The 11,971-nt window shown below is 45.4% G+C and overlaps 1 pseudogene across 1 annotated transcript; it reads left to right on the forward strand.

Moving 5' to 3' along the window:
* Nucleotides 1-5,285: 5,285 nt before the first annotated feature.
* Nucleotides 5,286-5,666, forward strand: LOC308433461 (ATP synthase F(0) complex subunit C2, mitochondrial-like; annotated as a pseudogene). Its single transcript has one exon. The product of its transcript is annotated as an ATP synthase F(0) complex subunit C2, mitochondrial-like (transcript).
* Nucleotides 5,667-11,971: the final 6,305 nt, after the last annotated feature.

Raw genomic sequence — 11,971 nt, forward strand, 5'->3', positions numbered from 1 at the left:
TCAAGCTGGGTGATAAACTGGAAACAGGAGCTGATGCAGAAGCTACAGAAGAGTGTTGCTCACTGGCTTGCTCCTCTTGGTTTGCTCAACCTGCTTCCTTATAGAGCCTAGGACTACCAGCCCAGGAATGGCACTGCCTACAATGGGTTGGGCCCTCCTCCTCTAATCACTAATTGAGAAAATGCCTTACAGATGGAGCCCATGGACATATTTCCTTGACTGAGGCTCCTTCCTCTCTGATGACTCTAGCTTGTGTCAGAATGACACAAGACTAGCAGTACAACTGACCCCCCCCCAACTTAATACACAAATACATCACTATTAAGCCTCAAGCCTTCCTTTTTTTATTCATCCCCAAGATCTCACATTAAAAACATAAATGACTTTAAAAGTCCCAGTCTTTACAAATTCAAACACATTACAATTTCAGTCCATTTCAAATAGCCAATCTCTCTAAAAGCCCATCATCTCTTTTAAAGGTTCAAAGTCTTTTAACTGTTGGCTTCTGTAAAAATAAAAAGTTAATGAAATACCTTCTTTAAGAATGAAGAACGAGGGCACAGTCGCAACCTGAACCAGCCAAATCAAACTCCAACGGTATAAATAACTCGATGTCCAATGTCTGGGATCCACTCACAATCTTCTGGGCTCCTCTAAAGAGCTCGAGTCACTTCTCCAGCTCTGCTCTCTGCAGCACACACAGCTTGTCCTCTAGGCTCTGGCTGATTCAACTCCACTGCCACTGCTGTTCTTGGTGTTTATCCCATGGTTTCTGGCATCTCCGGAATGCTGGGGTCTTCTGCTGCAACTGGGCAGCAACTTTCACTAATGGCCTCTCCTGGCCTCAGCTGTTCTCCAAGACCCCTCATGCCTTCAGAATCAGTACCACCTGGATGGCTTTCATACTACCAAGTTGGCTGCCAGTATGAGCTACAACCTCAGCCGCTTCTGGAACACAGCTTGTGTGTGCTGGCTCAGAGCAAACACTTCCCCAGAAGATTTTATCAGTGATGCTGGTCTCTTCCCAATCACCACTTATTTCTCGGCTCCAGCTGACCAGCATCCATTATCCTCCTAGGGTCTTTCGGCTTCTCTCTGAACTCGATAAGCCAGGCCTCCGTCTTTTGGACTGCTCTCAACATTTTTTAAAAAATGATTTATTTACATATGTATGTGGAGATTCATATCTGCATGTACATTTGCATACCAGAAGAAGGTACTGGATCACATGGGACTACTTACAGACAGGTAGTAAGCTGGCATGTGGGTCCTGGGAATTGAACTTAAGACCTCTGGAAGAACAGTCATCGGTCTTAACTACCAAGCCATCTCTCCAGCCCCCTCAACGTTCTCATTGTGAGGTAAGAATGCTTCTACAGAACATTCCACTGAACTCTCAACACTCAATGGCTTTCCTAGCCCAAAGTTCCAAAGTCTTTCCACAATCTGCCCCCAAACATGGGCACATCTGCCACAGCAATATCCCACTATCCTCGTACCAATTTGACCTAGTGAGGGTCTTTATGGCTATGACAAAACACCATGACCAAAAAAGCAACTTGGGGAGGACAGGGCTTGTTTGTCTTGCACCTGCATATTCAGTAGGCTAGGTAGATGGGGCTATGTTTGGCCTGTGCCTCTCCTCTGACCTCAGACATTGAAGTACTTCACTGAGACTGGATTTGAAGGTAGGGCCTTGAGGGATGAAGGCAAAAAGAGGTCACAGGCTGGAGCCTTCCTACAGCAGGACTGGTGTCTTCACAAGAAGAGGAAGAGACAACAGGTGTGTCATATTTCACAGGTGCACAGAAGTGGCTCCTTTTATACATTTGGAAACTCAATTCCTGCGATGTCCTGTGTTTAGACAATCGGTGCAGTTTGTGTTTGTTCACCCTTATCAATAACTTCCCCAGGAGTATCTACCATAACACCCGTAATTTCATCCTTTGCTGTTCCTGGACTTGTAGGGCTATTGATTTGAGTGCCCCATGGTTGTAAAAGATCTCTTCCTCATAAATTTATGGGAATGTTTGCTACATAAGGTCTCAACTTCCCTGTTGGCCTTTCTGGTCCCATACACTTAATCCATCGGACACTTTGTCATCCCTATAAATTATGTACGAGTCTTCTGAAGTGTCCGAGACTTTGGGAGAGTGTGCTGCCATCAGCTCCTGTATCCAGCAGACCTTCTATGTCAAGACCATCCGTTTGTACCATTCATTTGGGTCTCTGGTCATTGACCACTGTTTGCAGGAACACACGTGTTCCAATACTCCCCAAAGCCATGTTCTTTCTGGAAGAGCGGCCTTGCCCTTGGTGTAAGGAAACAGCAGCAGAGCAGTTCCATCCCCCGCATCAATCTCCATCTCCTTTGTCACATAAGCCAGGATTTCGATGTCTTCCCTGCTGTTCCCACCTACTATACCTGGATACACAATAAAGCCCTGAGAAGTTAATCCACTTCTTCCCAAGACTGTCCCCACTGTCCCCAAAGGGAGGGGACCATACACACCAGTGGTTAACTTATTACATTCGATTTTGGGGATAATGTAAGAGGGGTACCTGTGGCCAGATCCGAAGCTGCACTTCCTTTCGTAACGTGCACATGAGAACAGAAATTTTTAGTTTTGATTTTCTTGCCTGCTGGATACTGACTGACTGACCAAAGGAAAACGGCCCATATTGCTTGCTTCGAGGCCTCCCACCGACAGACCCCTCTGTCCATTTCCCCATGTCAAGACGTTATCTCATGTGTCACTCAGACTGACAATCCTCAAACCGATGTTTGCCCTTTCCACAGGGGCTACACAACCCTGGAAGCCTTTGTGGATCATTGCAAATCAAAACCTTCCTGTTTTCTTCTCTGAATGAATACTCTCCAGTCAATGTACCTGCAATTTTCCCTTAACCTATAGGAGTAAACTATATGAATCATTATAATTAACAACAAAATATTCCTGTGCTTGGCTTTGGCAGCAGTATACTGATAAGCTTTCCTGAATTCTAATAACTATGAGAAATCTAGAACATTGAAAGGGTGAACAACTCAAAGTTTTCTGTTAAGGACTACAATACACTTAAAATTTATAAGACTTCACCCTTAAATCACAAGGGTAAAATCACTATTAGGCTATACATTAAATTGGTATTACATACCTGATTTTCCTATAGGCTAACACCCTTTAACTATCTAAAGAACATTAAAAAAATGTGTATATCCTACTAAATAGAATTCCAGTAAGATTATGGTTTAATTCTTATAAGATTTCACTTGAGGTATGTATTCTCAACTAAGAGATACCTGCTCCTGAGAAATGGTGGCTCACTGTCTCACATCACCGAGCTGCTAAGGCCAGGCACGTGGAACACTTATGGATTCCAGTACTGCAGAGGTAGAGAATGGATCTTCTTGCTGTCTGACAGCCCTATAGAGTACCTTCCAGAGCACTGAGGCATCTATGGCTTACAGACAATGTGCCATGTGGCTCCCAGACTACAGTCCTTACATACCTCCTGCTTTGACGGTAGTCTTAAAATAAGAAATCCCCATGCCCCGCCACATGGAAGAAGGTTAAGCTTATTAGAATCTTACATTCTCTTGCTTTGTCAGACCGCAGGTAACTTTTATTTAAAATGCAATCTGAGTGAAAACCCGATGCCACACGTGCACCTGTGTATCGATGAGATCATTCTACCGGCCAAGGCCTGGTGAGGCACCTACGTGACATCAGACCCACATCCTAACACCTAGAATCTCTGCTACCTTTTTACAGATGTCATCAGAGATCTTGAGCTGAGATCTTTTTGGAGTAACGTGTCAAAGTGTAGTTATCAGAGACAACAGGGAAGACGCAGAGAAACTCTCATGCAGATGGAGCAAAAACTGTGAAGTGATTTATTCACGGCCAAAGAACACCTGTAGCCCCCGAAGCAGGAAGATACAGGGATGAAGCTTCCCTCAAGATGCATCGCACAGCCTGTATCTTCAGAGCTGTGAGTGGACCAGTCTTGTTGCCTTGAGCTTTCAAATTGTGGGCGTTTGGTAAGGTGGCCGTATTCACATGAGATGGACTTTGGAATGGAGAACATCTTGAGGCTCTTGAGTTATAAGTATGGAAAGATAATGACAGTCTTAAGCTTGCAAGGAACACGTGTCTTAAGAAAGCTGGTTACTAGGACTGAAGTCTGAGACAGGAGCTAGACTTGGTGGTTCATACCTCTGTTCCCAGCACAGAGACACTGAGGCTGAGGCAGAAGGATCTGAGTTCAAAGGTAGCCTGGGATACGTAATAGGATCTTGTCCCCAAACAAAATATCTGAACCTCAAGATGGAAAAGAGATGGAATGTAGGTCTGGAGCCCTGGTGGGATCCTCCCTCCTTACCTCTGTGCCTGTTTCAATGTCTTCTCTCACCAAGAGCCACTCACACTGTGGAATATGGCCACGGGAGAGTACCTGCACTCACGTGTGGCTGTTCCAGCCCTGCTTTAGCAAAGTGACTCATTTTCTCTCAGTCCCAAACCTAAGAGCCAGCTTAGTGATAGAAAATCCAGAACTCTGAGATGTCGCTGAGTGGCAGCAAGCAGTGGAAGCGTTTAGGCAGCCTGCCATTGTGAGGGAGAGAGAAAAGTCATTCTCCTGTACTGTGTTGTGCTGTGAAGCTACGCCGTTCGGTAAGTTATATGTGCATAGTACTTTTTCTGCCTAGATTACTTGCAATTAATAGTGGGGTTAATTAATTAATAGTGGGGTTACAGGTAGCGACAGAGTGTCATCTGTGCTCCAGGACTTACAGCAACAGCAGACACTATTTCATCTTTCTGAGGAGAAGCAAAGGGAAAAGCCAGTGTTTCTTGTGACTAGAAGGCATACATTTCTGCTTTGGGTTAACTAAGTACAGCCCACATTTGAGACGCAGAGTCATCTTTCTATGGAAGAACCAAAATATTTATGGATAGATTTAAAATAAAATTTTAACCTAATTTTATTTTTGTGTATGTATGTTTACTTGCTTGTCTGTATGTGTACCAGGTACATGCAGGTACCCGTGGAGGCCAGAATGTGTCAGAACCCTTGGAACTCAAGCTACAGATGTCATGAGCCCCCTTGTGTGGGTGTTGGAAATCAAACCTGGGTCCTTTGCCAGATCATCAAGTATTCTTGGGCCACCAAGTCACCTCTCCAGCAGTACCTATTTATGAAAGATGTTAAAAAGGTCACTATCACCCTCCCTGTCTTCTCTGCCCTGGGAGCAGCTCTCCTGCCTTGGGCCCTCACCCCTGACAATGTATGCCTGCTCCAAGTTCGTCTCTCCGCTCCCTGACCAGGACCTCTCAGCTGCTGAGTCACCTGCTGTCTGCAGTGGAGTCGAAGGGACCACAGATGCCAACAGAGGAGGGCCTCAGCAGCTTGGCGGTTCAGCGGCCTCTGACCTCACCCATCCCTAGCCACAGCTTCCGAAGCAGCGCTATTTCAAGGGATGTCAACACACCTGCCATGTTCACTGGAGTTGGGGTGGCTCTGGGGCAGAGTTGGGACTGTTTTGAGGAGTTTCATCATTGACTACGCCAGGAACCCTTCTCCTGTGCAGTTCTGGGTTTGCCCTCTCAGAGGCTGTGGGGCTCTTTTGCCTAATGGTGGCCTTTCTCATTCTCTTCACTATGTGATGCAGCTGTCTCCACTTCGTCTCCCAGTTTTTCCCTGCACCACGCCTGTCTGAGTGCTACCATGCCCTCGCCTTGATGGTAATGGACGGAACCTCTGAACCTGTAAGCCAGCCTCAATTACATGCTGTCCTTACAGGAGTTGCCTTGGCCATGCTGTCTGTTCACAGCAGTAAAACCCCAACTAAGACACTGGTATATGGGAAGGCTACTGATTTTTGTGTCGCTTTTGTGTGCTTTGCTGATCTAAGTGTTAGCCAGATCTAAGAATTTTCCAATGAGGTCTTTAGTCTCTTATGTCTCTCCCACCCGCATATAGAGACATTCCTTTCCATTTTGTCTTTTTCTCCCTTATGTTCTTCTCCACTAATGTTGCTCTAGCTAAGACTTTCAAGAATGTGTTGCATGTGAGTGGAGAAGTGGACGCATTGTCTGTTCCTGATTTTGGTGAAAATCCTTGGATTTTCCCCATTTATGTAATTGGGGTGTAGGTCTGTCATAATAAGCCACTATTATGTTGAGACATAGTCCTATTCCTGGTTTTGCTTTTTTTTTTTTTTTTTTTTTTTCAGGACTTTAGATTTAGTTCTGTCCTTTTTGCAGTTTTGAGATAGTAGTGTGATTTCTGTCTTGAGCTTATTTATGGGATGTATAGCACTATTGATTTGATTATGTTAAACTGTCTCTGTATAGCTGGAGTGAAACCTCCTTGAACATAACGGATGATCTTTTGATGTGTTCTTGAATTCAGTTTGCAAGTGTTTTACTGAGAACATTTGTATCTGGGTTCACCAGAGAGACTTGCTTGTTATTGTGTGTGTATGTATGTGTGTGTGTGCATGCATGTGTGTGTGCATGTGTGTGTGTGTGTGTGTCTGTCTGTCTCTATGTATATGCATTTTGTTTCAGGGCAAACCTGGCACTGCATGCATTATGGTAGCATTCTTTCTGCTTCTATTCTATGGAGTAGTTTGGGAAACACTTGGTACTAGTAGAATACCAAATGGTACTGGTAGAATTGAGCAGTCCATCCTCCAGAGTCTGGGCTTGTTTGCCAAGAAAATCTTTGTCACTGTTCTGACCTCATAGCTCTTCATAAAACCATCTAAGTTATTTATCCCACATGCTTTGATAATCTAGAAACTTGTGCATCTTAAAGGCCAATTTAGTGGAATGGGTATAGCTTACTGATTTCCTAAATATCCTTATCTAATGTAATGTCTCTGGTGAAAGCCTTTCCTATAGTTTCCGTGGAAGAAGTGGACAAGGCAGGAGGAGACTGGACCTTCAGGGTAATATCTGATAGTCCAGGAGAAAGGGCTATCGGTGGGTATCTCACACTTGACCCTGGAGTGGTGCCTGTGGTCTGAGTGTGAGAGTCCTGGCTCATTTGCAGATGAAAGGAACACTATCTGCAGGGATCAGCCAGCCCTGAAGGGGCATGGCCAGGTCAGAGCCGACCGAGAGTATCAGAAACACGCAGCCAAGCACTGACTCAGAACACAGCCAGACGTGATGTTCATGACTGTGCACAGCCCTCGGGACAGCGCTGCAGGAAGGCTGCAGGTTTAATGTCAGCATGGGCTGCTTAGAGACAGAGCCTGCTCTCAACAAACATGCTACTCACACAACGTTTAGAGTGTCAGGCATCTGAGAGCTCAGTGACTCAGTGGCTCTTACTCAGTCTCTCCGTGACTTAGTGTCAATACACATTTAGGGTTACAATCATCTGATGCTTTCCTGGGGTTCCAGCAACTGTGGCCAATTGGAGAGTGAATCCTTAATTCTGTACTAGCCTTTGCTAAGAGCCTCGGGTCTTCATCATGAGACTTCTGGTACTGGCCTCTCCTGGAGCCTGTGGACTGACAGAGGAGGAAAATCATGATGAAGGGAGGGAAAAATGGGCACCTTCACATCAAGGTAGAAGCCGTGTTTATACAAATAAATGATTGTTAGGAGCGCTGCCCGCCTGCCTCACAGCTGCAATTCTGGAAGCAGCCTTGAGGACATTGTGGGGAGTTCCATTCCAAGGGCAAATTGTTTGGTCTGTGAGGTATGCTCTTAATCTCTGAAGGACCATTTGTTTGAATAAGGCTGTCTGAGGTAAGCCTAAGTTTCTGAAGTGTGTGTGTGTGTGTATGTGTGTGTGTGTGTGTGTGTGTGTGTGTGTGTGTGTGTGTGAAGGTGTGCATGTAGGTTTGTGCATATGCATGTGGAGGCTCAAAATCAGTGTCGGGCTTCTTTTCTTGATCATTCTCCACCTTTGTTTCTTCAGATAGGGTCTGTGGTGGTTTGAATAAAAATGGCCCCCATAGGTCCATAAGTAGCACTATTAAGAGGGTGTGGAGTAGGTGTGGCTTGGCTGGAAGAAGAGTGTCACTAGTGGGTAAGTTTTGAGGACTCAGTGTGTCTCCGTTCTCTTCCTTCTGCCTGTGGATCCAGATGTAGAACTCTTAGCTACCTCTCCAGTATTATGTCTGCCTGCGTGCTGCCAGGATTTCCACCATGATGATATAAGAGTTGCCTTGGTCATGGTATCTCTTCACAACAATAAAACCCTAAGACAGGGCCTTTCACAGAACCTGAAACTGGAGTTACAGGCTGGTTCTTATGCCTAAATCTTTATATGGGATTTTTGTATCTGAACTCGGGTCCTTGGCTTGCAAAGCAGGCACTTTTTTACAGAGCTATCTCCCCTGCTCCTGAAATCTTAAAAATGCATGTTTTCTGGTCATGCCTAGAGATCTCTGGGTGACGGCTTTCCTGACAGACCTCTACATCCAATCTTTGCTCAGAAATCACCACACTTGTCCAGATTAGTTTGCTTCTGAGAAGGATGAGTTTCCACAACCACCCAGTCCCCAGTTCCTGAGATGCAGCAGATTCCTGTGTTAAGACCTGAGAATTTCTAAAGAAGGCTCCTTAGGCTTTTGGAAGTAAACAATTTGAAACTCACAGGAAGTCCCTGAAACTGACCATATCACAAGACCCCTGGCCCCAAGGTCAGATAAGCAGTAAGAGTTTCAGACAAGACTAGCTGCCTGTCAGAGACTTTCCAGCTTGTTGTCTGTCTACAGTGAGCCTTTATGAGCTGTTTGTTACTCATGCCTGGGTGGGCTTTTGGTGACACAGCTGCCTCTGGGTTACTTCTGACCCTATAAATAACCCTTCTCCCAATAAACTCTTTGCCAGAGGACTTTGATGATATTCTATTTTGCTCTGTCATTGCTTCTGTATCTGGGGTGAAGAGATGCTTGTTCATGCCTTCCCCCAGGTATTGTGCCAGTGTCCCCATCAGCATTTTGAAGCAACTCAAGGAAACTGGCAAGCCCCAACATTTTTATTTGAAATGTCCCCACTAAGGACTCCAGTACATCTCTCCCCAGGCACTAAGCACTCTGGCACACTTTAGATCTGCTCTTTGCATTTCTAACAGCCTTGCCTTGGTTTTCTGCAAGCACCAGAAACCCGTTGAGGCTGCCCAAGCCTCTTCCGTGTGTGAGGTTTATGTAAAAACAACACCTACTTCAGGCACCAATAATCACAAAAATCCAGCCATTATCTTAGTGGGTTAAAATAATAGTTTATTGTTGCATAGTTTGTAACTGTTAGGTTTCAGGGAATGGTTTGGCTGGGTGATGCTGACTCAGCACCTCTCCTGAAGGTGTGAGCTGGGGTTGCAGTTAGACACATTCTGTGTCACATAAGGTCTTCCACAGGGCCACTCAAAGCACTCCTTCCCTAGAGTAGATGAATGAGGTAGGATGAAATGTGGGAAGGTCACAATAAGTGCCTGCCCCCATGCCTGTCCAGTAAGCAGGCTGCAGCGCTTCCTAGCTGCCCCCCAAAGCTTCTCTGTGTAAATGGGAACAGAGGAGGTGGGGATGCTTCCTTCGGGCACTTTCCCCAGATGACCTGAAGCGCTGAAGTGCTGCTTCTGATTTCGTTCCAGTTTCTTTGGAGAGGTCGCTCGGAGAAAATTCATTCGCTAACCTTTGGATTAAGGGCGGTGACATTATTCAGAGTGGCCCGCAGTCAGCAGTTTGGTTTAACTTTGCCCTCGATCCGATCGTTTGTTAACTCAGCTTGGACTCATTGGCCCTTGGAATTTGGTTCCTTATTTCCTAGTGAAAAAGTCAAAACATCTTTGAAGAGCAACTTGCAACAGCTGCTGGCTTGGTGCTCACTGGGCTGGAGAGCTCATCAGGATGAAACTGGCCTGGCCTACTTTAAACAGCCTTTTTTTTTTTTTTTTTTTTTTTTAAGAAATTGTGCTTTTGAGTACACTGTAGCTATCTTCAGACACAGCAGAAGAGGGCATCAGATCCCATTACAGATGGTTGTGAGCCACCATGTGGTTGCTGGAATTTGAACTCAGGACCTCTGGAAAAGCAGCCAGTGCTCTTAACTGCTGAGACATCTCTCCAGCCCTAAACAGCCTTTGTTAAATATCCCTGTGGGATGGGTTTCCAGTGGAGTGTGGAGTGAAGAAGCTGAAGAAGTTGTGTTCCCCCTCTGTCTCTCTCTGTCTGTCTTGCTCTCTTGAATGATTTTGTGACTAGGGCTGTCCCTCAGTTCATTTTAGGTAGTGGTGAATACACTGGTGCCTTGTCCTCATTACTGAGATGTTTAAAAATAAGGCATTGGGTCTACTCAGTGAGTTCCAGGACAGCCAGGTCTACATAGTGAGTCTCTGTCTCAAAAAAACACAAACACAAACAATAAAACAAAACCTAAAACGTACCTGTTCTCTGTTTGAGGTACGTCTCAAGGCAGCAGGTAACTCAGCTCCAGACATTTCAGACTAGAATATGAGCCATTCTGTTTGAAGGAGGTGAACTACTTCCATGCATGCTCCACACATAGACAGGCATGACAAAGCTGCCCTAGGTTGGGTACATTACACAACAAAGTCTTTGTAGAACACTAACACATTCACAATAGAGATCCTCCCCAAGACACAGAATTTAAAATCCATGTAAGTGAAATGCATCTACCATGGTGTGACAGTTTGGCAGTGTGTCCCCCTGTTGTAGACTGAGCCATGTTCTCTAGAATTCCCTTTGCTTGGGTGTTTCCCTCAGTTCAGGGGAGGTGGAATGTGTTCTCCAAGAGATGGGGGGTGAACAGCTGTAGTCGGTCAGCCGAGCTCCCTGCTAATGCTGTCTTGCTGGCTGACTCCTCGTGAGCTTCATCTGTGCAGAAGTGTACAGGTTCAGTTTCATGAAGAACAGCTCTGGGTTTCTGCAGGACATGCTCGGCACCACAGTGAGAAGCAGGAAGGACAAGTCCAGGGCTCTGTCTGTCAGGTTTCACTGACTCACCGTCTTTTCTTACCAACTCTCGGCTTTGTGTGTCAACTTTGGCCTTTAACGTGAGATGTGGTTACCTAGCAACGCTTCACGGCCAGCATGGATAATTAAGCTGAAGCCCTGCAGCGATGGTGTGTACATATGCTCAGTTTCTAAGGTTCATTAGGACCCGCTGGATAAGAAGCTCTTTGGCCAGGGCTTGGCCTTGCAGTTTAGCCAGCCTTCCCAGGGGAGAGTGTAAGGACCAAATCCTGTGTAATCCTCTCATTTGGCAGTTATGGGGACAAGTGCAAAGGGTCATTTTGTTGAGTTGCCCAGAGGGGGAGCTGGAGAATCCTCAGTGATGACTCGTAAAGAGCAGGCTTTCCTCAAACGGTCCAGAAGCCCAGTTACAGGAGAGGGCTTCTCTCCATTATACTCTGTTCATCCCCTCACCACAGGCTAGCAGACTGTAGCAAGGCAGAGTCCAGAGAATATAACATCCCATCTATTAATAACAGTGTTATTAAATCAGAGACTAGTACTGATCCTTAAGGAGCTAAATTTAGCAAATAGAGAAAAATGATATGTAATTAGTCAGAACTATTATTTCCCCATCTACACAGTTCCAAAGATGTTGAACAATGCTTTGGAAAAAGTGTTACTTGTTTAGTTTTCATGCAAGTGTCTCCTGTAACACAGGCTGGCCTCAAAGGTGACTATGTGGCCAGAAGAAGGCTTTGAACTTGTTCTTGGCTTCCATCTCTTGAGTGCTGGGTCAAGGGAGTATACCAACATTCTTGATTTTACTCTGCAGTACTAGGAAGTCCAACCCAGGGCTTTGCTCATGTCAGGCAAGCACTCTACCAACTGAGCGACAGTCCCAGTCCTTGAAAACACTTAGAGCTTTCGAGCATTCTATCCCCTGATTACTAGTCCACTCCCATCCTCAGGAGTGCTTTCTTCTTACTTTATTTATCTACTTATTTACTTACTTATTTTGAAACAGGGTCATGC

The sequence above is a fragment of the Micromys minutus genome, assembly GCF_963924665.1.
Source record: "Micromys minutus genome assembly, chromosome: 20".
Classification (NCBI taxonomy): domain Eukaryota; kingdom Metazoa; phylum Chordata; class Mammalia; order Rodentia; family Muridae; genus Micromys; species Micromys minutus.